This window comes from Rousettus aegyptiacus, unplaced genomic scaffold, assembly GCF_014176215.1.
Source record: "Rousettus aegyptiacus isolate mRouAeg1 unplaced genomic scaffold, mRouAeg1.p scaffold_m13_p_4, whole genome shotgun sequence".
Classification (NCBI taxonomy): domain Eukaryota; kingdom Metazoa; phylum Chordata; class Mammalia; order Chiroptera; family Pteropodidae; genus Rousettus; species Rousettus aegyptiacus.
In genome coordinates, this window is record NW_023416307.1 from 122,573,202 (window position 1) to 122,599,674 (window position 26,473).

At 35.6% G+C, this 26,473-nt stretch overlaps 1 protein-coding gene and 1 pseudogene across 3 annotated transcripts in view; one reads left to right on the top strand and one right to left on the bottom strand.

Moving 5' to 3' along the window:
• Positions 1-26,473, bottom strand: part of TMCC1 (transmembrane and coiled-coil domain family 1) — a 178,285-nt gene that overhangs the window by 147,307 nt on the left and 4,505 nt on the right. The window contains exon 2 of one of the 3 annotated variants that reach the window (XM_016122048.2): positions 20,765-21,006. The exons of 1 other annotated variant lie outside the window; for it this stretch is intronic. The gene's annotated coding sequence lies outside the window, so the exon portion shown is untranslated. Of the gene's footprint in view, positions 1-20,764; positions 21,010-26,473 lie in introns of all 3 variants that reach the window. One more of the 3 variants, XM_016122047.2, reaches the window with a different exon arrangement.
• Positions 23,518-23,637, top strand: LOC118602055 (annotated as a pseudogene).

Sequence of the window (26,473 nt, forward strand, 5' to 3'; positions counted from 1 at the left end):
CACCATAAGCAAAGTCAAAAAACAAATTGGGAAGAAATATCTGCACTTCATTTTACAAAGAGCTAACTTAACTAATGGAGAACAAAAGCACAAGAAAAAGTCACACTACCCAAAAGAAAGATATAAAGAAAATGCAGTTTTATCAAAAATAAAACATAGCTATTAGTACATAAAAAGAAGCTTAATCCCACTCATAAGAAACATACTACTTAAAACTTCATTGAAATACCATTTTTCACCCAAATTGGAGAGGAAAAAGCTTACTAACACTGTTTTGGTGAGGATATGGGAAAAAGCACTCTCATACACTGCTAATAGGAGTATAAGATAGTACACTCTATGTATGGTGATCTGGCAGTACCTATTAAGATCAAAGTATCTTACTTTTTGTCCCAGAACAAGTCCAAGATTATTCAGGGCAGCCATATTTGTTTAAAAAATGGGAACTATAAATGCCTGATACATTTGGCTGATACATTTAAATAATAGTCATTTTAAGAACAAGTGATCTATTTAAAGACATATAGAATGATTTCCAAGATGTAACACCAAGAGGCAAAATGTAGAACATTTTCTACAGTAGCTGCCTTCTGTGTAAAAGGTGAAACTGAGGTTGTATATGCATTAAGTATCTTTGAAAGGGTTTATAAAAACCTGGTAACATTGGTTGTTACTAGGGTGGAAAACTAGGGTGAGAGGGAAGTTATTTTACCAATCTTTAGCATTTTTAAAATATAATCTTTCATAACACTAAAACATTTTTTTTTTTTGCCTTTTTCACTTTCACCTTATAGGGGTAACATAACGATGTTGTCACTGCTCTTGGGGCTAATGAGATATAAGAATCTACCTGTTTTCTATTAAGAGATTAAAAAGATTTGCAAATATGTAAAATACTCCCACTCTTCTTGTTAAATATTATTTTAGAAAATGTAGTCTTTATATTCACATGTATTGGCTTTATTATTTTTAAATGAGGTTTTTAAAAAATCTGTTTTAGTTGCTAATACAGTGAATATCAATAGATATAACCCAAATAAAAGCTTTTTAGGGTCCTCAATATTCTGAGTATAAAGGAACCCTAACACTATTTAGAACCACTGGTAGAAAGACTGAAGAACTGTCCCTGATTCGCCCCATGTACTCCAGTTTCCGCCCACCTCTCAAAGATGTGCATGTGAGGTTCATCAAAATATCTAAACTGTCCCAGTCTGAGTGTGAGTGGGTGTGTGAGTGTGTCCTGCAGTAGAAGGGAATCCTGTCCAGGATGGGTTCCAGCCTTGCACCCAGAGCTGCCAGGATAGGGTACTCAAGACTCTGAACTGTATTGAATGGGTTGGAAAATAATCACCTTACTTGTTTTTATTCATCTTTCTTAAATGTATATATAGCTCACATTTATTTCAATGTTTAATATTAGAAGTATTTGGGGTCTTTATTTAGAAGTCTGGTGATGTTTTTGTGACCAGAAATATGCCATAAGAACTTAACTCTTGTTTATATCAATTAGCTTATGATAAAACTGGCTTCATTATCCATCACTTCACTTAAAGTCAAAGTTGCAGTTTCCAAGAACCTATCCATGACATTAAGTGAGGACTTACTGTGCTTATCTTGATCTCTGAAGTGAGAATAAAAAATATTTCCCATCCCATTATTGTAAAGAATGAGACAATATGCATAAAAAGCAGTTCATACAGTGCCTGGCACAGAGGAAACAAACAGTGTTAGTTATTATTATTATTTTACTATTCTTAAATATTCACCACATAGAGAGCATAAAGTAAATTCAACAGAGTAAGATTTAGGAAGGATTATATTTAATACATTACACACACACACATATATATACCCACATACATGCATGTGTCCACATTAGAAAGGATTATATTTAATGCAAAAGTGTAGATACTATTCTAATTAACACTTACATATTATTTGAAAACTGTTAGTACCTTACTGAAATGTCAGCACATCTTTCCTAAAGATAGATGCAAAATCAATAAAAAGTCTAAACCTTATAGAAGAAAATGTGGAAGGATACTACTACTACTACCACTACTACTACTACTACTAGTACCTCAACTCATGTTCCTCTACTTACTCTGTTCAAATACGGACTGTCCTATTCTTTTGTCTATCCTTTCACACAATTCAACTAAACAAATGTTTGGGTGCCTTAAAAATATAAGACATTGTAATATCCCAGGGGATCAATAGAAACTAGAAAAGAATCCTACTCCCCCAACCCCATGCTTTCCTAAAACCAGGAGAGCTTATTTTTTACCTAACACAGATGTTAACAATATCTACTTAGAAAAATCAAAACAGTATCTACTCAGGCCAGAGTTAAGATTTAAATATTTAATTTCATATTCTGTCTTCCTATCACGTCAAATAACTTTTAAGTGAAATATTTTGTATCCAAAATACTGGCATTTGTTGCTGAGATGAAGCAAAAGTTTAATCACGAGACTGCATTCACAAAAAATTAAACTGGTAAACCTAAGACCTGTTCAACAGTGGGGCTTCTTGGCATGTATTTTTTTCCTCCCCAGGCAATCTACACAATAATTTTCCATACTATATACATAACACATTCATTCCCAGGATCACTACTCAGAAGTACATAAATAAACCATTGCACAACCATAGCTGACCAAACATGTTTTGACAGATCCAGGCCAACCAATTGCAAAGTTTCTGAATATGTACCCCCCAGGCCTATACGGCACCAGCCTTTGGCTCTAGCATATGTTCCTTTCCTTCCTGCAAACCTAGTTCTGGCTTTTGAGGAAAGAAAAATAAAGCTGTCGGTTGAGGGGATCAAACTTCCAGCAGGATAAATTTCAAAAGGTTGTCACATAAATCCCCTCAAACAAACATCTGCTCTATAGAAGTGAAGGCAACTTAGTTATAAAAGACAATACAACAAAAATGCAATGTATTTTAAATATTTAAAGATCAAAAGATTAAGAAAATATTCAGATATGCTACTTTCATCAAATTATAAATCAGCTAGCATAAACAGAGAATATAACTCAAAGCCAAACAATACCATGCAGAAGGGTATTTTTAATTTTCTGTCTATGCTGATTCTATTAGATAACATACTTCTGAGCAATGAAGTCGTTTTCATGTTAACATTTTATAAAATTCTAGAATAAGATTAGAAAGCTCATGGAACAGAAAGGGATTATTAGGTAGGGGAGTAAACTATTAATTAACTGCAAATATCGATTAATAATGCAGCCTTAGTTATTTGTCAATACATAGGAAAACAGTACTTCTGGAAAGCATTAAAATTATTGATACAATCAATCATTCATTCAGCAAGTATTACACAATACCAATACTTTGGCTAAAACTGCAGTATTAAACCAACACATATAAACATTAAAGACAGGAAAAGTACCTATAAGCACACCACTACGGAAAAGAAATCCCCACAGGTACATTTACTTATATCTTAAGAACAAAATAATATTAAACTAAACACAATTAGAAGATGTACCTAAATCTGAGCAATAAATTCTCTCCTTTAGTGACATCTCCTTTTGGCTACCACCAGAAGATACTTCAAGTTCATATATCTAACACCTAATTCATGATCTTCCCCCGCAAAAAAAAAAAAAAAAAATACTTGTCTTCTTTCTGTATTCCTTTTCTCCGTGAGGGGCACTAAGTTGCTTAAGCCAGAAACTCAGGAGTCCTCTCTCTCCCCCACTACATATTCTACCCATCACCAAATTCTGCTGACTATGCCTCCTAAATATTCTTGAATTTACTCCTTTCTATCCTCTCCACCAACACCACTCTTGTCTAAGTAAGCCACCAGTATCTGTCACCTGAACTAGACTAGCTTCCTAATCAGTACCCCTGCATTCACTCTGGTACCCTTTCAATCCATCCTCTATCTTACAGTAAAAAGTGTTTTCCTCAAAAAGCAAATATGACCCTCTCCTTTCTTACTTAAAATCCTTTGATGGTTCCTCGTTCCTTTCAGAATAAAGGCAAAAAATTCTTAACATGACCTACAAAAACCTGCAAGGGCACCTCCCTCTCAGCCTCAAACCATGTTCCTTATCCCACTAGATCTCACTTCCCAGGCCATATTAACCTTAATTACGGCTCTCGTTTCACCATTTCCCTTCTATTACGGAGCCTTTGCACCTGCTGTTCTTGCTGCCTGGGCAACCATCCTTCCTCTCTTTGCCAAGTTAACACCTACTCTCTTCCTTCAATCATAAATATCATTTCTTTAGGGTGCATTTTCTAAGCTGGTCAAATTTCACTAATTTTGGCATCTACCACCACTTATATCATTATACCACCACTGCAGTTGTAACTTAACTTTTAATATTGATATCTATCTCCTCCACCAGACCACAGATTCCATGGAGAATGGTATCACATCAGGTTTTGCTCCACATTACATTCCCAATGCCTGATTAGTTCGATAAAAACTTGCTGCATGAACAAATACAAAAACCACACTCAAGAACCATGGAACATGGTCCAGACTGCCTAAAGGTCCATACACCGGCAATCACAAAATGTTAAATACCGAGTCAAGTTCCCATCATTGCGATCCTCACTATATTTAATTTCCTTTAACAAGATCACTTTAACAGGGATAATAAAGTTTATTCATCATAGGCCTTCTGATGGCTTCTTATTTACATAAGGAATAATAATGATAAGGAGTAATAATGAATAATCAAAAATAAAGCAATCTAAATCTGTTTCATTATAGTTTTCTTAACAAAATTACTAATTAGTTTGTTTTTACATCTCATTGTAAAGTCCCAAAGCTAAGACAAAGGCAAATCCATGGTTGAAATCTGAATCTCTTATTCAACTTATCTCTAGATGAATTACTTAAAAAAGTCTACAAAAAAATAACATTAAAAGAAGTTAAAATCTCTAGACATTAAAAAAAAAAAAAAGCTCAGTGGGAAAATAAGAAATCAGGGCAATGTTTGGATGAAAAACCCTCTTCTACCATACAAAACAAGAAGAAAGACATCTTCCCCATGAATTCTGGCAAGAACAATTCTCAACCTTATTCACAAAATTCTTGGATAGCTTCCTTGGCCTAAAAAAACCCACACTATTTCACAGTGACTGAGTAAAGCCTGGGTATGGATATGGTTGCTTAAGGGAATTGCCCATTTTGATGGTAAGCAAACAGTTCTCAATGGTGTTTCAGCAGTTCTAAGTCATAAAAAAAGTGAATATTTTAATTCATGACAAAATAAAAAGGCAAATGACTGGGAAAAATGTAAGATATCAAGTTATAAAAAGAGGCTGTATTATCAGAAATTATTAACAATTTAGGAAAAATAAACTTTTCTAGAAAAATTATAAGAATTAGAGTAAGAAACATTTTTTCTTCAGATTTCAAAAAGGCCAAATGACTTAGTAGGAAAATTCAGTAACAAATCTACCTCATTCTTCATTATTACTCTCTTCAAAGTCAACAGCCTGCCAAAGGAAACAATCTATAACAATTATAATTTTATTCTCCTGAAATTGTATCCTCTGCTAAAACAACTGCATCAATACACAGACCTCTCATTTTACAGTTTTTCTCACATACGTTTTTAAAATTTAGGCATCTACCACCACTTATATGACAGAAAATGAATGAATGAGCAATAAAAAAGTATTAGTGGTCTCATTACATTGCCGGTTGGAATGTAAAATGGTACAGCCATTATGGGAAAGTTTAGCAGTTTCTTACAAAATAAAACATAGTTACCATATATCCCAGCAATCATACTCCTTGGTATTCATCCCAGAGAAATGAAAACGTGTGTTCACATAAAAACTTGTACATGGATGTCCACAGTAGCATTACTGATAATACCCCAAACTAAAACATATATGATCCCCAATAGGTGAATGTTTAAAAAAACTCATGCATCCATACCACGGAATACTACTCAGCCATAAAATGGAAGAAACTATTGATATTAACAAATTGGATAGATCTCAAAGGCATTATGCTTAGTGAATGAAAAAAAAGCAATCTCAAAAAGTTATATATGATTCCATTTATATAGCATCCTCAAAAATGACAAAACTAGAGGGGGAGAACTAATTACTGGTTGCCAGGGGACAGGAACAAGGGAAGAGTGGAGATGGGTTCCCCAAATAAAACAATGTTTTTAATCTGAGTTTTAACTCTGGCTCTGTCTCCAGTGAAATTATCTAACTTTCCCCCTCAACTAGCTGATTCGCTAAATTAGTACCAGCTAGTAAGATAAAACTTGAGTCATCCAGATAGTCACACAGAAACTCTAAAAAGAGAAGCAAGCATACCAAGAACTCATAGCAACTCCCATCTTAGCTGACTAAAAGAATATCTAGCTATCAGCACTAAACATGCTGACTAGAGCGGCCAAGAATGGCGCACTCATAGTGGGTGTTAGCTAAAAAATAAAGTCAAATGGACTAAACATTACTGCATTTTCTTGATTCTAGAGCTATCGATGGATTAAAAGACATACCTTTACTTGCATAATAGCTTTCTGAGGGGAAATATTACCATATTAAATGAACGTAATTTCAAAACATTAAAATACAAATAACGTTCCTCTTAGAATTAACAAAACTGGGGATTTATGAAATACTACCAATGTGTCTAACCGACACCTATCATTTGTTCCAGATTTTTCTAACTCAGAATTGGACCAAAACACTACCCCTGGACCTCTACTTATCCCAAAATGTATTATGCCTTCTAGAGGTAATCAAAGATAAAATTTACAATAACCTATTCTGAAAGTTAACAGAAGTAATCTTTTGCAAAAATGTGGTTAAAAAGGAAATGTGTGAGGTGCAACCATAACCCTGAGCCCTACCCAAAAGGCTTCAAAGTATTGATGCACCAAGCACCATAGAATTTGCTAACCTTCAATTTCCTTGTAAGTTACAACAGTACATACACTTATAGTCATCGTGAAGATTAAATATAAAACATTTATAACCTAGTATGCAATAAGCACAACATAAGTATTAGCTCTAAAAAGAAAAACGCTTTTGGGAAATGACAAACACCTATATAGGCAGCAGAGGCAGCATCTTGGTTCCCACATACAGCAGGTGTTTCTCATTACCCTGGTACAAAAACCTTAACTTGTATATGGGAGGTTCTTGCTACTGTTTTTTGCTCAATCTGGTAAGAAAAGGAATTATCAATTGAGCTTAACTACAAACAAATTTACAAGAAGCAGGAAGTCAGTAAATTCAAGACAAAAGCTAATGCCAATATGTTCTTTATAGATTTGAAGACCTCTTAAAGCACCACCTCACATTTATAGAGCATGTTGTAGTTTCAACGTACTTCTTAACACATCATCTCATTTGATCCTCATAACAATCCTGAGTTCCTTGTTTTTAGTTCACATTTTATAGATGAGGGAAACGAAGCTTAATTGACATTCTGACACCCAGCAAGTGGAAGAGCTGGAACTTATATCTCCCTACCACTCCACCACAGCTGCCTCTCTAAATGAGGACAAGTTTTACAATACTAATACTATAATTTATTGAACATCATACTCCATGATATCTCAGCAAACCATTAACTGCTTCAAGACACATTGAAAAATTAGAATAAATCAAGGAATTACAGGACCGTAAGGATTATTTGTAGTCATAATCTCTCATTTTACATACACTCTTATAAAAGAAAATGTTTTCAGCACTCAGGATATGTCTAGTAGCATTTGTAACAGATAGGAAAGGGAGTAAAGGCAAAGTAATGTGTAAGAAAGTTCTGGCTATTTTTTTTTTTAAATCTAGAGAAATGATATCAAATTTTTATCAGTGGTATCTCTAGTGGATGAGAATATAGAGAGTCTCCCACTTTCAGTGTTATCCATTTCAATAACTCTTACATTTTAAAAATATATAATTACAACAAGGAAATACAAGAAAGGCTATCACAATAACTCAAAGTGGATGCAGAGGAAATGAAAGCTTGGGTTATGAACTCTATAAGGACAGGAAACTGATCTGCCTTATTTACTACTATATCCCTAGTACCTTCTACAGCGCCACGCACATATTAAGTGCTCAATAAATGTGTCAGAACAAATGAGTGAACAAATGAACATCTTGAAGTTTCAATGAACAAGAAACATTCTGAAAGTAAAATAATACACTTGATGATCAACATAAAGGCCCAGAACAAGAAGAAATCAAAGGTAACGCCAAGTTTCATGCACTAGTTGGCTAAATGAATAAGCCATTAAGCGAGATAAGTAAAACTAGAGGAAGTATAGTTATATGGAAATGCAGAGAGATCATGGCAAAATGCAATGAAAGTGGTGGAAGACATTAAGTTTCAGTTACCAGTAGGGAGCCTAGGCTGATAACAGATTTGGGAGTCACCCCACCATATGAAGCTTCTACCAGAGATCAGAGCTACTGGACACCAGTTTTTGAACTCTCATGCTCTTTATCAATAGAATAGAATATGCAGATTTAAAGAGAATATATCCAGGAGAGGGGGAAAAAATGGCATAGATGATAGAGGCTCTGTGCACCCCTCTGAGGACTAAATCGAAATTGTGACAGTAACAAAGAGCAAATAGCAAGGAAAAATCACCTGGGATCTAGATGAGCAAGCCATACAACTAGGGAGAAATCTAAGAAATTACCCTGCAACGGGAGAAGGTAAGACGGGGTGAGGACACCAGATTGCCCAGTCTCGTGCAGCTGAGTAGGACAGAGGCTGCTGCACCGGCAGCTGCAGATGCCTCTTAAAGGGCACGTGTTCACCGAGTGTACTTTTGGATAACGGACCTGCTCACTCTGAGCTCCAGTGTTTGTATGGATGCACAAGGGGCACCAAGGACTTACAGAGGGTCACTGAGTTGTCGGGAGTGAGGGTGGAGGTGAGAATTGCTCTTTACAGAAGTGCAAGCAGTATCCACTGTTTCAATGTTGAGCCCTCCCCACTCCCAGTGCATGGACTCAGTGCAACCACTGCAGAGACATCATCCAACTGGATAACAGAGATCACTTGCCCAGAGGATTCCCTGAAACTCTACCTCTCCCAACTCGCAGCCCCACCCAAGCCACATCTAGGTGAATCCTCAGCAAGACAGGTGCTCCTTGCTGAGCAGCACCTAGATTCACTCTGGTGGCAGCTGGCCTCGGTTTCTGGTGTGGCCTTTTGGGGCAACTATAAGCACAGCACCTGCGGAATGCTTGCTGAATCTTAACAGGTGGCCCGGAGGGGCAGAGGCTTGGGCTAAATTTGGCCTGCAGCTGAACTCCTCTCAGGACTGTGCCACTGGATACCTAGTACACAAAACGACACTAATACCCGGGAGACTTAGGAGCTTTGCTTACTACATAGAAACAGACACAGAAAGGAAGCCAAAATGGGAAGCCAAAGAAGCAGAAACCATATGAGAGAACAAAAACGGAGATGCGGAAATAATGGAGTCAAGCAATCTGACAGATGGAGAATTCAAAACACTGGTTATAAAGATATTCAGTGAACTTATGGGAAGTGTAGATGAATTCAATGAGAACTTTAACAAAGAGATAAAAAACATAAAAATGGAAATGGAAATTACAAAAGGGAATCAGTCAGAAATGAATAACACACTATGTGAGATGAGAAGTATATTAAATGGAATAAACAAAGTAAATAAAAAAGAGGATCAAATGACCTATACAGAGGATAGGAAAGCCAAGAACGCTCAATCAAAATGGCAAAAAAAAAGAAGCCAAGACTATAATAAAAATTTAAGGAGCCTATGGGACACCATTAAAGGTAAAAATATCCTGTCATAGGGGTACCTGAAGGAAAACAAGATGTTGAACAGCTATTTGAAGAAATAATGATGGAAACCTTCCCTAACCTGGTGAAGGAAATAGATATACAACCCCAGGAAGCTCAGAGAATCTCAAAAACCAGAAACCCAAAGAGGCCCACAGCAGGACATATCATAATTAAAATGTTAAAGATTAAATACAAAGAGAGAATATTAAAAGCAGCAAGAGAAAAAGCAGTTAGTCACCTACAAGGGAGCACCCATAAGAACGGCAGATGATTTCTCAAAAACACTGTGCAGGGCAGAAGGGCTTGGCACAAAATATTCGACGTGATGAAAACCCAGGATCTACAACCAAGAATACTTTACCCAGAAAAGCTATCATTTAGAGTGAAAGACAGATAAAGAGCTTCCCAGACAAAATTAAGCTAAAGGAATTTATCACCACCAAGCCAGTATTACAGGAAATATTGGAGGGACTTTTTTAAGAAGAAAAAAACAAGTATCAAAATCATGAAGAATGTTAATAACTACATTCCTATCAACAAGTACCTTAAATGAAAAAGAATTAAGTGCTCCATCCAAAAGATAGAGTGACTGAATGGATAAGAAAACAAAACTCTTACATATGCTGCCTTCATGAGACTCCTTCAAATTAAGAGCTACACAAAGACAAAGGAAGGGGATGGAAAAAGGTATTGCCTTGATGGACCTAGAGGGTATTGCTCTGAATGAACTGGGTCGGATAAAGACAAATATCACATGATTTCACGTACACGTGGAATCTAAAGAACAAAGTCAAAAACAATAACAAAAACGGAAATAAACTACAGCTAGAGAATATCTGGAGGAATACTAGATGGGAGGGAGGTTGGAGGAGACAAAAAAAGGCAAAGGGATTAAGAGGTACAAATGGATAGTTGCAGAATAGACATGGAGATGTAGAATGTAGCTTGGGGAAGATGGTTAATAATGTTGTAGTAAATATGTAAGGGGGAAGAGGAGTACTAGATTTAGTGGGGTGATCGCTTTGCGAGTTATGTGGATCACTATGCTATATGACTGAAACTAGTACATTGTATGCCAACTATAATTGAAAAAAACTCATTGAATTGTACAATGTAAATACAAACAACTGTCTATTATTTTCAATAAAGACAAAAAAGAAAGGAAATATATCCACTATTCGGGTGCCCTGATGCCCTTATCTGACCTTTGCCTCACTGATTTTTAAACTTAGATTATAAAATAAATATACTTTACAACTTAGAGTCATCTCTCATTTGCTTTCCAATAGGATACAAAGCCCCACAAGCTACACTTTACATTTTCACAAGTTGCTACAGACAGAATTCTGGGCTCACAGATCCAAAGACTGATTAGAAATTTAATACACTTGCAAAGCTCTTCTGCAGAGCATTTGAGATCTTGCTCTCTGGCATATGTCCCCAGTTTGGCTCAAGTAAACGCTTACAAAAATTAAAAAAAAAAAAAACTTTAATACGCTGTCATTAATTATTGTAAACGTACAAAATTTATACAGTTTTCATTTAATACTATTCACTGGCAAACTCATAATGGTTTGCTGCATTCTGACTTTTTAAAGTTTCACTTTGAAACTTGAAATACTTTTGATAAAACAAATGTTTTGAGAGAGCATTCTATCATAGACAATGTTTTTACAAATGTTTGTTCTCATAATAGGACAGGGAAAGTTATCTTTGGATATCTTTTTCATCTTATTCCAGGATTACAACATGATACTTCCAACTGTTCTCACCTGTGCAAGTATTTTCCCCCTCTTATTCCTTCTACTTATGAACTGGGGAAGGGAAACACCTCCCCATTTCCTTTGTTTCCACTTTCTCTCATTACCCATCCTTCCTATTTTCAACTGACCTTACTCAAAACTGATCTCAAACCATCAACAAATGGATTAGGCTAATCTCATAAATGCAGAAACACACAATATTAGACTAATCTGTCTTCATGCTTTCATCCATGTTATTTTTTATACCTGTAATGTTATCCCTTTTTTCCAACATTTATCCAAATAAAAGTCACAGATCAAATCCTTCTTAACCACTTCAACACTTACCTATTCTCTCCCTTTGAATACCCATAAAACAAACTGAGTGGCTTTCAAAAGTTAACTAGATTTTCCTCTATGTTAGAAAGTAGGCTTCTTGAAGAGAGATGTCGTATCAAATTCAAAGTCCATAACAATAATGAGCACACAGTTGGCATTCAATGACTAACTTACGAATTCAATTGTAGGTCTGAATCCATATCTTAGATTTTTGGCTTCCTAATTTTCCTTAGCCTCCACACTGCCATATTCCAGGGAAAAAACACTACTTTGTTTTCAATTTTATTAGCAAATATTTGACCACCCAGAAGAATGCTACTTGGGGACCAGTAAACATTGACATCAATCTTAAACTTATTTTACTTTTTATATAGCCAAGTCTATCATCTCATTTCAAGACCACAAGAAAAGCCTAATATTAAAAGAAAAAGTTATTTTTGCAAAGTAAAAGAGGAAAAAGGCAATTGTTATTAAGACTTGAAAGAGCAATGCAAATTCTCTAGGAACAGAAAGAAACTAAGCAAACTCTAAATTAGATTCGAAATTTGACAATCATATTTCTACACTTCTTCAGTATACTCATATTCATTGTTGAAACATGACACACTTAAAACATAAGGAAAAGTATAAAAATTCTGAAAAGTTCCATCAACCAGCCAGATTTTTCTAAACCTAACTCAAGAAAACAATTTTAAAAAACAGCTTAAATAGTATTTTTCTGAACCTGAACTATACTGTACATGGTACCATTTAGGGATATATGTGACTGGAAAAATGATCAGTCATTCCATGAAGCTCCCGCTCTACTCTCTTTGAGCAGGGGGTAAGAAATGTACTTGTTGATAAGTATTAGTCTCAACCAAGTATGAACAGAAAATCTAAGGTAACTCTACCAAAGGAAAACATATGGCCAAGCAAATAACTGAAGCCACAGAGACTGGGTTATTTCACAACACCTGCAAATTCAGCCTATCTGGTGACTGTGCTTGTTTTCAAGAAGCTGACTTCAAGGCCATACTGAAACTAAATTTTAAGAAATAAGGCTAAGAATGAACTGAATCACTGAATCAGAGGTAGAGGGGTTCTAATTTTGTGGGGGAGAGTGGGCAATGCTAATGTTTTTAAAGATGAGAAATGAAGATTCTAATTAGGTCACATAGGTAGGCTTCTTAAAGAGAGGTAGCAAAGGCTAGAACTGAGGCTTCCTAATTCCTAAAAGAGCATCAGATATTTACTGAGTGCCTAATATATACAGGGAACTCTGCTAGGCCAGTGTCCTCTCTTGTATACCAAGAGACTTACCACAAATGTTCAAGAAATTTTTTAATATTAATTTAAAACTTATATTTGCTCTAAAGAAATTTCTGTATTAGGGCAAGACAGTATCCACATCTCAAACAAGCATGTTAACTAAAATAAGCAGGCAGAGGGAAAAAAACTTTAAAGTAAGAAAGAGTGTGAAATTCAAAACAATTTACTATTCCTGTCCTGGCTATGAAAATTCACATGTGCTGTTGTTTACCATTAAAAAGATTAAGACCATCAAAAGACATCTCTACCCAAGTTTCATGACCCAATACCTTTAAGAAAAATGAGCTTTATCCTGTGGGAAAAATGAGCTGTTTTTGTCTCATCACAGTAAAGAATTAGCTCTGTCACAGGATTAAAGTACAGTCATCTGAGGACAAAAGTCTAGGCAGAAAAAGAAACAATACTAAAATTTGATAAAGACCCCTCAGGAATATGGCATTCAGCTGTTTCAATGGCACCTTTCATCTAAGGATCTTAAAATAAATGTTATTTACATTAGCGAGTATTAGAACAGTGGCACTATGACCCAATAAAGAAACATATCAATGACCTAGAGGGAATTCAATACTGATATTCTGAATTCGGCCCTGTGCTCTAAAAACAAGAACTAGTTTTACATAATAACAGTGTGATATGATAAGAAATATATATATTTGGTCTTAGTCCCCAGTCCTGGCACAGAGCTCCTAAAACCCTTGGAATTTCTTGAGTGATATGAGTGTCTAACAAATCCCTTTCAACCATACCTGAGTTTATGCTAATAAGATGACTCTTGATGGGCTCCTAGACAGCTTCAGAATGGGAATTAGTTGCTAGAGGAACCAAGCATGTGATTAGAAGGTAGATGGAACTTTCATGCTCTGCCTCCAATCTTGGGAGGGAGAGAGGCTGGAGACTGAGTCACCAATGCCAATGATTTAACCAAATCATTCCTAGGTAATGGAACCTCACAGAACCCTCTAAACAAAGGGGTTGGAAGAGCTTCTGTATGATGAAAACATCGAGGTTCTGGTGGTTCCAAAAAGGGCAGGGAAACTTCCCATACCTTGCCCTATGCATCTCTTCCATTTGGCTGTTTCTGAGTTGTATCCTTTATAATTAACCTGTAAATGTAAGTAAAGTGTTTTTCCTGAGTTTTATGAGTCACCCCAGCAAATTATCAAACCTGAGGAGGGGAGTCCTGAGAACCTCTAAATTTGTTGCAAAGCCAAACTTTGGTGTGAAGTACAGGTGGCCCAGGACTTGTAAATGGCATCTACGATGGGGATAAGTCTTGTGGACTGAGCCCTTTAACTTGTAGGACTGGATACTAACTACAGGTAGATAGTGTCTGAATTGAATTGGGCACTCTGGTGTAACAGAACTGAACAACTGGTTGTAGTGTGGTGTGGGGGGGGGGGGGACCACTTCATTAGTTAATTCCTAGCCTCTAATTTTAAACCTTAGAGAGACAAATGGATTTGTTGATATAATCTTCCATTTTACCTTGCCACACATATATGAAGACCCAAAAATTTAAGCAATGTTGTCAGAATAGTTACTACTAATAATAACCTGCATTAATTTTATGCCATCTTTGTGTCAGGAATTAAGATTAAGATAAATTATCTCTAGTGTATACAACTCTGAAAGGTAGATACTGCTCCCCAATAGATGAGAAAATTAAATCTTATCGTTGAATTTCTCACTGCACATTGCAAGTGGCAGAGCTGAAAACTAAACCAAGTTTTAACACACAAATCCTTACCTCCATCTACACTATAGAAAACTTTACATTTTATTATGTAGTATAAAATTATAAATTCTCTAACAATCCTTGAGGATAACATGTCCCAAATTATGCCCTTAAAAGACTTGAGATGCTTTGTTGAAAAAATATAAATGAAATAAAAATGAAATTCCATGTACAGATGTGGTATTCTACTTTTCTACTTAATACTATTTTTAAAAACTGCCTTCTTAGCATTACATTCTCTTGCTGATTGGCAAACATTTTTTTTCTTCCCCAGTTATTAAAGAACTAAAGTCAACAAGACTTTATTATTTTCCCCATCATTACCAATATTAGCACTAAGAAGAGAGGGTATGTGAAATTGGAAAATTTTAAGAGCTGGGAAGGACAAGAAAGATCATGTAGTCCAAACTCTTGCGGGGATACCTTTTACAATATTTTCAGAAGATAATCATACAGCCTATACTTGAATATCTCTAATGACAGAAACCTCATAATTCAGTTGGTTCCATTGTTAGACAAATCTTCCTGTGCAAAATGTCTTCACCAGTGCTATGAAATTCACCACTGAGGTATTTTCTCCCTATTATCAGCCCTCTAGAGCAATAAAAATGAGGAGTCTGCTCCTGCTTCCTTAAAACAACTCTTCAAATATAAGTAGATATTTAAGTTTCTAAATATTATCTTCTATAGCAAAACAGCTCCTGATTCTTCAACTATTCTTTATTAGATATAGTTACAGCTCAGTATTCTTGGTCACGTTCATCTGGACAATTTAGGTTATCATCCCACTGAAGTGTAAATCCATAAGTGGACACAATAATCTGATATAATCTGATTGTACAGGAACAAAGGGACTATTACTTCTCTTAATCTAGCACTGTACATCTATAAATGCTCATCAACATGAACCTCTTTTCATAGCCACATCATACAACTACCTTAGATTATGATGGCTTTCAAGTTAAAAACAAATTACTTGGGGCCAGATCATTTCTGGTCCAAAGAGTAGAACCTTACATTTCTATCACACTTATCTTACCATTTTCATACTTTATCCTGCTTAAATCACTTTGATCTTCTTTGATGCAACATATTAGATAACTCTTCCAATTTCAGCATTATTTACAAAATTTTTGGTAAGCATGCACATTATACCATTATTCAAGATTTAGATCCATATAGCTTGGCAAAAGGAGAACTCACAATCTTGCGTGATCACACTTTGCTTGGTAACAAAATAAATAAGCAAACCAAATGTAAAAGATTAACAACCTGGGAAAAGATATTTGCAATACATATAGTAATAGGCTGATTTCATTACACAAATCGCTCCTACGAATTCATAAAGAAAATAAAACAATCAATGAAAAAGAACCAAAGTCTAACATGAAGAGCCAATTAAAATGACAAATGATTTTCACTTAGATAAAAAGATCTTTAATCTCACTCATAAAGAGCAATGTAAGTTAAATCTGAATGTGATACCATATTTTAGCTATAGGAGTGGAAAAGATTAAAATGTTTGATAACACATCTAATTTGTAAGAAGTGCAGGGAAATAAGCACTCTCATAGATTGCTGATAGGACTGTAAATTGATTCCACAATTTAAAGCAAAATTTGGAAATATCTATAAAAGAATTAATTGCATCTACCTTTTCTTTTGCGCACAAATATTCACTGCAGCATTATTTATAATAGCAAAAGTGTTAGACATTGTTAGTTTTCAACCTGACAGCCATTTCTCCCTCCTCTTAATCAGACTCACATTTTGTTCAGGGTGGTAATGTGCCCAACCCCAAGAAATGACTCATAATTGGTTGAAGTCAAATACAGCTATCGTATTCTCTTTGCCAGATAATAATCACTTTCCCGACACAGTTGGGGTCAGAGGCAACGTAACCCTCACTGAAATGTAAACGTTTTATAAAATATACTAGTTGTCTTAATGCTGTGTGGGCATATGGGAAAACTAAAGAAATAAAATTATGGTAAATGCATAACATGGAACACTATGTAACTGTTAAAAATGGCACAAGTTCATAAGCAGTGATGTATTTTGTGAGGAAAAAAAGCAAGGGAGGGATTCAGATGGCGTAGAAGGTAGAGGCTGTACATGCCTCTAGCAACCACACCATGCCTGGCCTTACTCACAGATAGACTCGCTTGCTCTAAGCTCCAGCGCTGAAGCAGCTGCTTGAAGAGTACCAGGGACATACAGAGAAGCGCTGAGTTGTCAGGCTTCAGGACAAGAGCTGGAGGAGCCACTTACTACTGGATGGAGATGCAGGCAGAAGCCATTGTTCCTTTGTTGAGCCCTCCTCTCTCCCAGCCTACAGACGCAGACACCATCAACCTAGATAACACAGGTTGCTCCACCTAAGGGATTCCCTGAAACTCTGCCTCTCCCAACTTGTGGGCCCACCCAAGCTGCTTCAATTTATTCCATACGAAGGAGCTATCTTGGCTCTTGCTATGAACTTTCATAAAACCTCTCAAAGGCTCGCAAAACCCAAAGCAGCAGGATCTGGCTTCAGCATGCCCACTACCTCTTGCTGTGCAGCTCCAAGCCCCGCACCAATGGCAGCCAGCCTCGGTTTCTGACTTGGCCCCACGAGACAATTTTAAGTCCTGTACAGGCGGCAGCCATATATGGATTGCTTGGTGACTCTTACAAGGTGGCCTCAGAGGTGCACATGCTGTAGCTGAACTTGGCCTACAGCTGAACCCCTCCCAAGTCTGTGCCAAGGGGCCTCATAGCATACTTAATATATTAAAACACTCTCCTAAGACTGGGAGACTTAGAAGCCCAACTTAATACACAGAAAAAGATACAGAGAGGCAGCCAAAATGGGAAGACAAAGAAGCATGTCCCAATTGAAAGAACAGAACAAAGCTCCAGAAAAAAAAATTCACCAAAATGGAGACAAGCTATATACCTGATGCAGAGTTCTAAACACTGGTTACAAGGATGCCCAAGGAACTTAGTGGAAGAGCAGATGAACTCAGTGAGATCTTTAACATAGAGATAAAAAAAACATACAAATGGAGATGGAAAACATAATAGGGAGCCAGTCAGAAATGAAGACTTCAATATCTGAGATGAAGAGTACATTGGAGAGAATCAACAGAGTGGATGAAATAAAGAATCAAATCAGCGACATAAAGGATGGGGTAACACAGGACACCCAATAAGCACAGCAACAAGAAACAAGAATCCAAAAAATGTAGATAGTTAAAGAAGCCTCTGGGACAACATCAAGCATAACAACATTCACCTCTCGGGGGTACCAGGAGAAGAGGGAGAGCATAGAATCGAAAACATATTTGAAGAAATAATGACAAAAAACTTTCCTAACTCGGTGAAAGAAATAGACATACAACCCCAGGAAGTTCAGAGAGTCCCAAACAAGATGAATCCAAAGAAGCCCACAGCAAAACACGTTATTATTAAAATGCCAAAGATTAAATACAAAGAGAGAATCTTAAAAGCAGCAAGAGAAGAGCAGTAAGTTACATATAAGAGAACACCCATAAGACTGTCAGTCGATTTCTCAACAGAAACTTTACAGGCCAGAAGGCCTTGGCACAACATATTGAAAGTGATGAAAAGCAAGGACCTACAACCAAGATTACTTTAGCCAGCAAAATTATCATTTAGAATTGAAGGACATACAAAGAGCTTCCCAGACAAGAAAAAGCTAAAGGATTTAATCACCACCAAGCCAGTATTACAGGAAATATTAGAGAGACTTCTTTAAGAAGAAAAATATATGTACCAAAAATATGAATAAAGAATGGAAATAACTACATAGATATGTCCTTTAAAAGAAAAAAAATTAAACACTCCAATCAAAAGATAGGGCGGCTGAATAGCTAAGAAAACAAGACCCTTACATAGGCTGCCTACAAAGAGATTCACTTCAGATTAAAAGACACACACAGACTGAAAGTAAGGGGATGAAAAAAGATATTTCATGATGGACCCAGAGGGTAGTGTGCTGAGTGGAGTAAGTCAAACAGAGGAAGACAAATGCCAAATGATTGTACATATATGTGGACTCAGAAGAACAAAATAAACAGAAACAAACTCAAAGATACAGAGAACATTTTGAGGGTTACAAGATGGAAGAGGATTGGAGGGGGTCAGCGAAAAAAGGAGGAAATATTAATTGGTAGTTATAAAACAGTCATGGAGATAGAAAATATAGCATAAGGAATATAGCTGATAATATTATAATAACTATGTACAATGTCAGAGGACACTAGATTTATTGGGGTGATCACTTTGAGTTACAAAGATGTCAAATCATTATGTTGTACACCTAAAACTAATATAATACTGTATACCAACTGAAAAATAAAAAATTATTATTAATTTTTTAAAAAGCAAGGTGTAGAACTGTTTAAATAGGCTTCCATGTGAGTTTTTAAAAGGTGGGATATAAATAAATACATACACGCATATGCATGTAAAATATATCTGGAACAATACACAATAAACTGGGAAATATGACTGTTTCTGAGAAGTAGGGGATGGATTTTAGAGATTAAAGGGAGGTATTTTTTCATTTAATTGTTTCAATATTTACGTACTTCTATTCAAAAAATGTTTGAAATAAAAAATAAAAATTGTCTTTAGACTTATATTATGCAAAAGATATGAGAAGTGGTATTTCTACAAAATCCCTAAAAATTATTGTTGGACTACTAGCACTGGCACAGTGCCCTTCTTGCCTATAATCAATGCTCAAATGTTTACAACTTGACTTGTGATGAAATCGATTCCTTATACTGCAACTTATGGAATCTAATACATAAAATAAGCTCTAAGAAGACAGAGAGATTTTTGTCAGTCTTCGTTCCCAGAACACAGTAAGCATTCAATAATTTTTAAATGCATAAAACAATAAACAAATAAGGTTTCTTATTTAGAACTATCTAATAGATCAAGTAAAATGCTTCTTTACCACACAAACTGACATTTTCTCAGCATCACATATAACAAATTCACTTCTTAGAATGTACTAAGCCCCTATGATGTAATTAGGCACTAAACACTACTGTTTATCCATGATTAAGCATAGAGATTTAAAAATCTGATTCATGATGGAGCTGTATCATCAAAAAGTTTCACAGAAATAAAAACTGAGTCTGAGTGAAAATAATAGATATGCCTACAGTCTCACCATACAATAACAACCCTTTACATCAACAAAACAGTCTTCTACACGGATTTTCTCATCTGATCCTCAATAATCCCATGAGGTTTGTGTGAAGCAAATAACAATAAGCCCATTTTAGAGGAGAGAAAATAAACATACTTTAACTCTCAAAGCATGGCAATAATGTCAAAACAGGGACTGAAGTTCCTTGATTTTGAGTTCAAAATTCTACAATATCACACCTCTTGCAAATGATATTGAACGACTGTAAAGCATATAGCTATTTTTATACTAAAGACACTAAGCTTTCCCAAACCATCCAGTGTCTATGCAGAATGGGAATAAACAAATTCAGTTCAACAAAATTACAATCTTGACTTGAAGAATAAGAATTCAAATGGCTTACTGTTACTTATAAGTCTTACCCAGAGTCCAATGACATTTAGGAAGGATCTAAGAAATCAGCTGTTACAATGCATATTAAGAAAGTTCTTATTGAGCTATGGTAACTGCTAAGAACAAGAGAATAGGAGAAAGAAAGATGGAACAAGTGAATTAATGATAACTGAATTCTACTGAGGAAAGAGCCAAGGTTATATCATTATTTCACACTGCTCTAAGTGCCTAAGTGATGCTCTTCTGCAATTAAAGAAAAAAAGACATACCTCCTCAAAATCCCAGCACAACAGCTTTCCTTTCTTTGCATAGATGAGGATGAAAAGTTGTAATCCAAAATGTTTCCCAAAAAGTTATTTTTTAAAAAGACATAGAAGATCCATATGAAAAGAGATTCGATCTGGATGAAAACTAAGTCTTCTAAATCTTGTAATCAAAAGCAGCTGTTTACCAAGTGTCAGCATCTGAAGAAAGTGCTAACCGTGGGTGTGTCTTCTCAAGAGAGTAATACCTGCTGAGACAGGGGAGCAAGAAAAGGAGAAATACTACTGAATGCAAATATCTGGCTGGCAAACAATTACCAGTCATCAGTCTGCAAAATTTTTCAAGCTGATATTTGTGAACATTAAAGGATCACGAGAAAGTAATACAAGTGGGCAAGCCCAACTGACACGGGGGTTATCAATGACAGCAGAAATCAAAGTTACATTTCAATGGGTCCAGCCCTCTGATTAATAATAAAGAAGCAGTAAACAAAATGTAAAAATCTTTTTTTTTTTTTAATAACAAGATGATGGTCATAGTAATACAACCAGACACTGACAGACAAAGCTCTGTGGTGACTTATAAAACAAATATTGTAGAACTACTAAAGAAGATGTCTAGGCGGCTGAAAATATAGACTAATCATTCAAAAGACATGTGTGTGTGTGTGTGTGTGTGTGTGTGTACAGAAAAATGCAACTTGATGTCAAAACTGAGGGACATCAAAGTTAATTTGACAATAGGGTGGTTTTGTCAGATGTCTTACAAAATTAGGAACCTGTTATATTTTGGCAGCAAATTAAGGCAGTATTTCTTGATACCCGCCACATCCATACGATCCAGCAATTCCACTTCTGGGTACATAGCCAAAAGAACTGAAAGCAAGATCTCAAAGAGATATCTGCACACCTATGTTTACAGAAGCATTATTCACATTTCTGTCAAACTACAAATTACAGTATATAAAGTAGGCTAACATGAAATACAATGAATGGAATTAACAGCAGATGAGATAATGCAGAAGAAAAGATTAGTGAATGTAACAATATAACAACAGAAACAAAATGAAACCTAGAATTCAAGACAAAGAAAGAGCAGAAGGTAAGCAAGACATGGGACTAACTCAAGGAGCCTAATAATATATGTGTAATTGGAATCTCGGCAGGGAAAAGGCAGGATTTGAATAAATAACATCCAAAACTGTTTCAAATTTGATGAAAACTATAACCCAAAGATTCAACAAATTTCACAAACACCAAGCACAAGAAACACGAAATTAAAACTCCACCAATAACTAAGTTAAAATCAAATTGCTAAACCAGAGATAAGAAAAAAAATCTTAAAAACAGCCAGAAGAATACAGAATGCCAGAAAATATGTGCAAATCATATATTTGGTAAGTAATTAATATCCAAAATATAGAAAGCACCTATAATTCAACCGCAAAAAACAACCCGATTCAAAAATGGACAAAGGACTTGAATAGATATTTGTCCAAAAAAGATATACTAATGCCCAATTAGCACATGAAAGATGCTCAACATAACTATTACGGAAAAACCCAGAAAATTACAATATTGGCAAAGATGTGGACAAACTAGAACCTTTGTGCACTGTTGGTGGGAATATAAAATGTTACAGCTGCTGTGGAAAACAGTACAGTGGTTCCTCAAAATTTAAACCCAAGTACCATGTGATCCAGCAATTCCACTTCTAAGTATATAGACAAAAGAACTGAAAGCAAGATCTCAAAGAGATATTTGTATACCTATGTTTATAGCAGCATTATTCACAGTAGCTAAAACATCAAAACATCCCGAGTGTCCATTCACAGATGAATGGACAATAAACAAAATTTGATATATACATACAATGGAATATTATTCACCCTTAAAAAGAAAGAAAATTCTAACATGTGCTACAACATGGATGAACACTGACATTATGCTAAGTGAAATAAGCTGATCACTAAAAGACAAATACTGCATTTCCTAACTGCACTATGAGGTGTCTCAACTGTTCTGAAAACTGAACATATTGGTGTTTTGAACCCAGCTCTAACTGGGGGGAAAAAAAATCCTTTCCTTCCTTAATTTTCTCCACAGTAGAAAATCTGCCCCAAAACACATGGATTCTTAGCAGCCCTGTTCACAGTAGCCAACAGGTAGAAGCAGCCAGGTGTCCGTCAACAAAGTGTGGTATATACATACAATGGAATGTTATTCGGCCTTAAAAACAAAAGAAATTCTGACATGCTACAACATGAATGAATCTTCAAAACATCATGCTAAGTGAAATAAGTCATTCCAAAAGGACAAACATTGTAGGATTCCACTTACATGATGTCCCTGTAGTAGTTAAATTCATGGAGACAGAAAGTAGAATGGTGGATAACAGGAGCTGGGGGAGGAGGAATGGGGAGTTATTGTTTAATAGGTACAGAGTTTCAGTTCTGCAAGATGAAAAGAGTTCTATAGATAGACAGTTGTGATAGATGCGTAATGACATGAATATACTTAATATCACTGAACAGTACACTTAAAAATGGTTAAGATGGTAAATATTACGTGTGTATATCAGAATTTTTTTAACTGAAAGAAAAATAAAAGGCCACGAGAAAACAACAACACATTATGTACAAAGGGATAAAGAATGACAGCCAACTTCTCACTGGAAACAATGCAGGCCAGAAAACAATAAAATAACATCTTTAAAGTACTGAATGAAAAACACTGTCAACCAGTGAAAATACCGTCTTGTCTACGGCCATGCAACCCTGCACAAGTCCGACCCCATCTTAATCTCGGAAACTAAGCAGGGACGGGTCTGGTTAGTACTTGGATGGGAGACCACCTAGGAAGACCAGGTGCTGGAGGCGTAAAAAATAAATAAAATAAATAAGGGATTGTAAAATGATAAGGTCCTTGCAATCTGTGAGGTCAACCAAGGGTTGCCTTGCCAAAAAAAAAAAGAAAAGAAAGAAAGAAAGGAAATAGTGTCTAAAATCAAGGCAAATTAAAGAGTTCTTCAGAAATACAAAAGCTGGAAGGATTCATAATCAGAAGACCCATACTGTGAAAAATGTTAAAAGAAAGCCTTCATTCGGAAGGAAAAAGTACCAGGTAGAAATCTCGAACTACATAGAAAAATGAAGAACACTGGAAATAGTAAATAGAGTACACATACAGTACCTGACAAAGGCTTTCATTATAATGATAGCAGATTCATCTACATTACTAAAATAAAGAAAAAAAGCCAACAAAAATTTTCATAACACACGTTATCTTCCCAAATGCCTGTCTTCTGAAAGAAAGAACCTTAATAGAACTCATTTCCCATTATAACGTCACTGTAAATTAGAGGGTCAATATTATCTTTTACATAAAAAAGTCCCAATGTACAAGCTATTTGCCCAGTAACAGTCTTTTAGAGAAGTAAAATTAAAATCTTCTTGGTTCCAGCCCAGTGTTGTATTACATACACCCTTTTAAAGGGCTTACCTACAGTGAAGTTCCTTGAGATTAAGTATGATAGTGATTAATATTTAATTTATCTATTTTCTATTGCCTCCAGGGAACCCCAAAGTCACTTAGAAGTAAGCTATAAAGACAGCAAAGAATGTTCCTTGCTTTCAAGAAGTCTGAAAAACAACATTTTATTCCAATAAATTGGGTCAGGTTACCCCAAACTGGCAAAAGAAGAAAACTTTTGTCAAGTCTTCCTGAGGAAAATGAATTTATCAAAGCAAAGGTGTCAGAGTAATAACTGCAAAACAAAGCTTCAGGATTGGGTGCCGAAAGAGGAAAAAGAAAACACTAATATTTAATGCCACTCTATTACAGTCCAAACCTCAGAGGAAATGTGGTAAGAATAAAACCTCTGTATTATCACTGATGCCAAATAGATTACAGAATGGGAGTTCTGCCTACGATCCTTCTGAATCATGTTAAACACAATTCATACACTCGGAGATTCCTTAAGACCCTAATCAGATTTTATAATCCAACTTCACAAGGAGAGACTACTTGCTACTCTCAGAAAGGTAACCAAGTGGTACACAACATAATTCAAGATGTTCCTCTACCAAAATCCTAGGGTAAGGCTACCTACCTACTGTTACCCCGTCTGGAACAAAATTCTTTACTCCATAATGACAACAGGAAAATTATATGATTTCAGTATTCACTCACAAATACCATGCCAAGAGAATATAGCAATCTTTCAGCACTTTACCCCAAGTAAGTCATTGGGTAAATTTCTTTTTAACATGAAAATAAAATTTATAAAAAGAAATACATTAGTTATATACCCAAAAGAATTTAAAACATATGTTCAACAAAAATTTATACGTGGTCATAACAGCATTATTTATAATAACCAAAAAGTGAGAACCACTCAAATGTCGATAAACTGATGAATGGATAAACAAAATGTGGTATAGTCATAGGATTATTCAGCCATAAGAAAGTCATTAAGTACAAACATGCTACAACATGGATGAACTGTAAAAATGTTATTGAGTAAAAGAAGCCAGAAACAAAAGGCCATATATATTATATGACTCCATTTAAATGAAATGTCCAGAATAGGCAAATCCTCAGGGACAAAAATCAGACTACTGATTGCCAGAGAATGAGGAGGATTGCTTAATGGATACGAAGCTTCTTTTTGGAGTGATGAAAATGCTCCAGAATTAGATAGTGGTGGTGGTTGCGCAGCATTATGAATGTACTAAAAGCCTCTGAACGTACATTTTAAGTGGTTAAAATAATTAATTTTGTGTTATATGTATTTTACCTCAATAGAAAATAATGTTTCCAAGTGTTATCAAGTACCTGTATCTCCCACTTCTTAACAAAATGTTGTTAATAAAAATCATTCAAAAATACTTTTTAAAACTGAATATTCTGGAAAAAGCAAAACTGTAGAGATAGTAAACAGATCAGTGGTTGCCAGGGGCTGGTGTAGGGGAAGTTAAATAGGTGAGGCACAAGTATTTTGGAGCAGTGAAACTATGCTTATGCTGTATGATACTGTAATGGTGAATATAAGATACGAAGTTTGTCGAAACCTGTATTTATCCAAGGACTCCTTGGAAAAATAACCAATTATGGACTGGAGCATGATATATAAAAAATGAGCCTTAAGCATTTTTTTGTTGTCAGAATGAAAATTATGTATGCTCACAAACACATAATCATGGGAGTATGACAACAGGAAGGGACACGGGAGCCAACTGAAAGAGCTCCCAACGACGAAAGGTGCAAAGAAATTTATGTAAACACTCCACCCTTAAGGAGGTGGAGCATAACTCATCACTCATTAAGTGTGGGCTGTGAATAGTGACTCTCCCAGAGTACAGAAAGGGAAGAACAAAGGTGTAACTTTCCAGTGAAGAAAACAAAGACTACCTCTCAAGCTAGGTTATCAAGGTTAATATTAACACTGATAAGTCATATCAAATTAACCTGTACTCTTGCTATGTGATGCGAATGACACTTTGCCTCTGTGGTCTCCCTTCCAAAATCACACTACATCAATGTTACCCTTAGGAAAACATCACACAAATCCCAATTGAAGGATAGTCTATAAAAATGCCTGATTAGTTATTTTCAAAATTACCAAGGAAAGTCTGAGAAACTGTCACAACCAAAAGGAGTTAAGGAGACATAACTATTAAATGTGATGTAGCATCCTGAATGGGATCTTGGAAC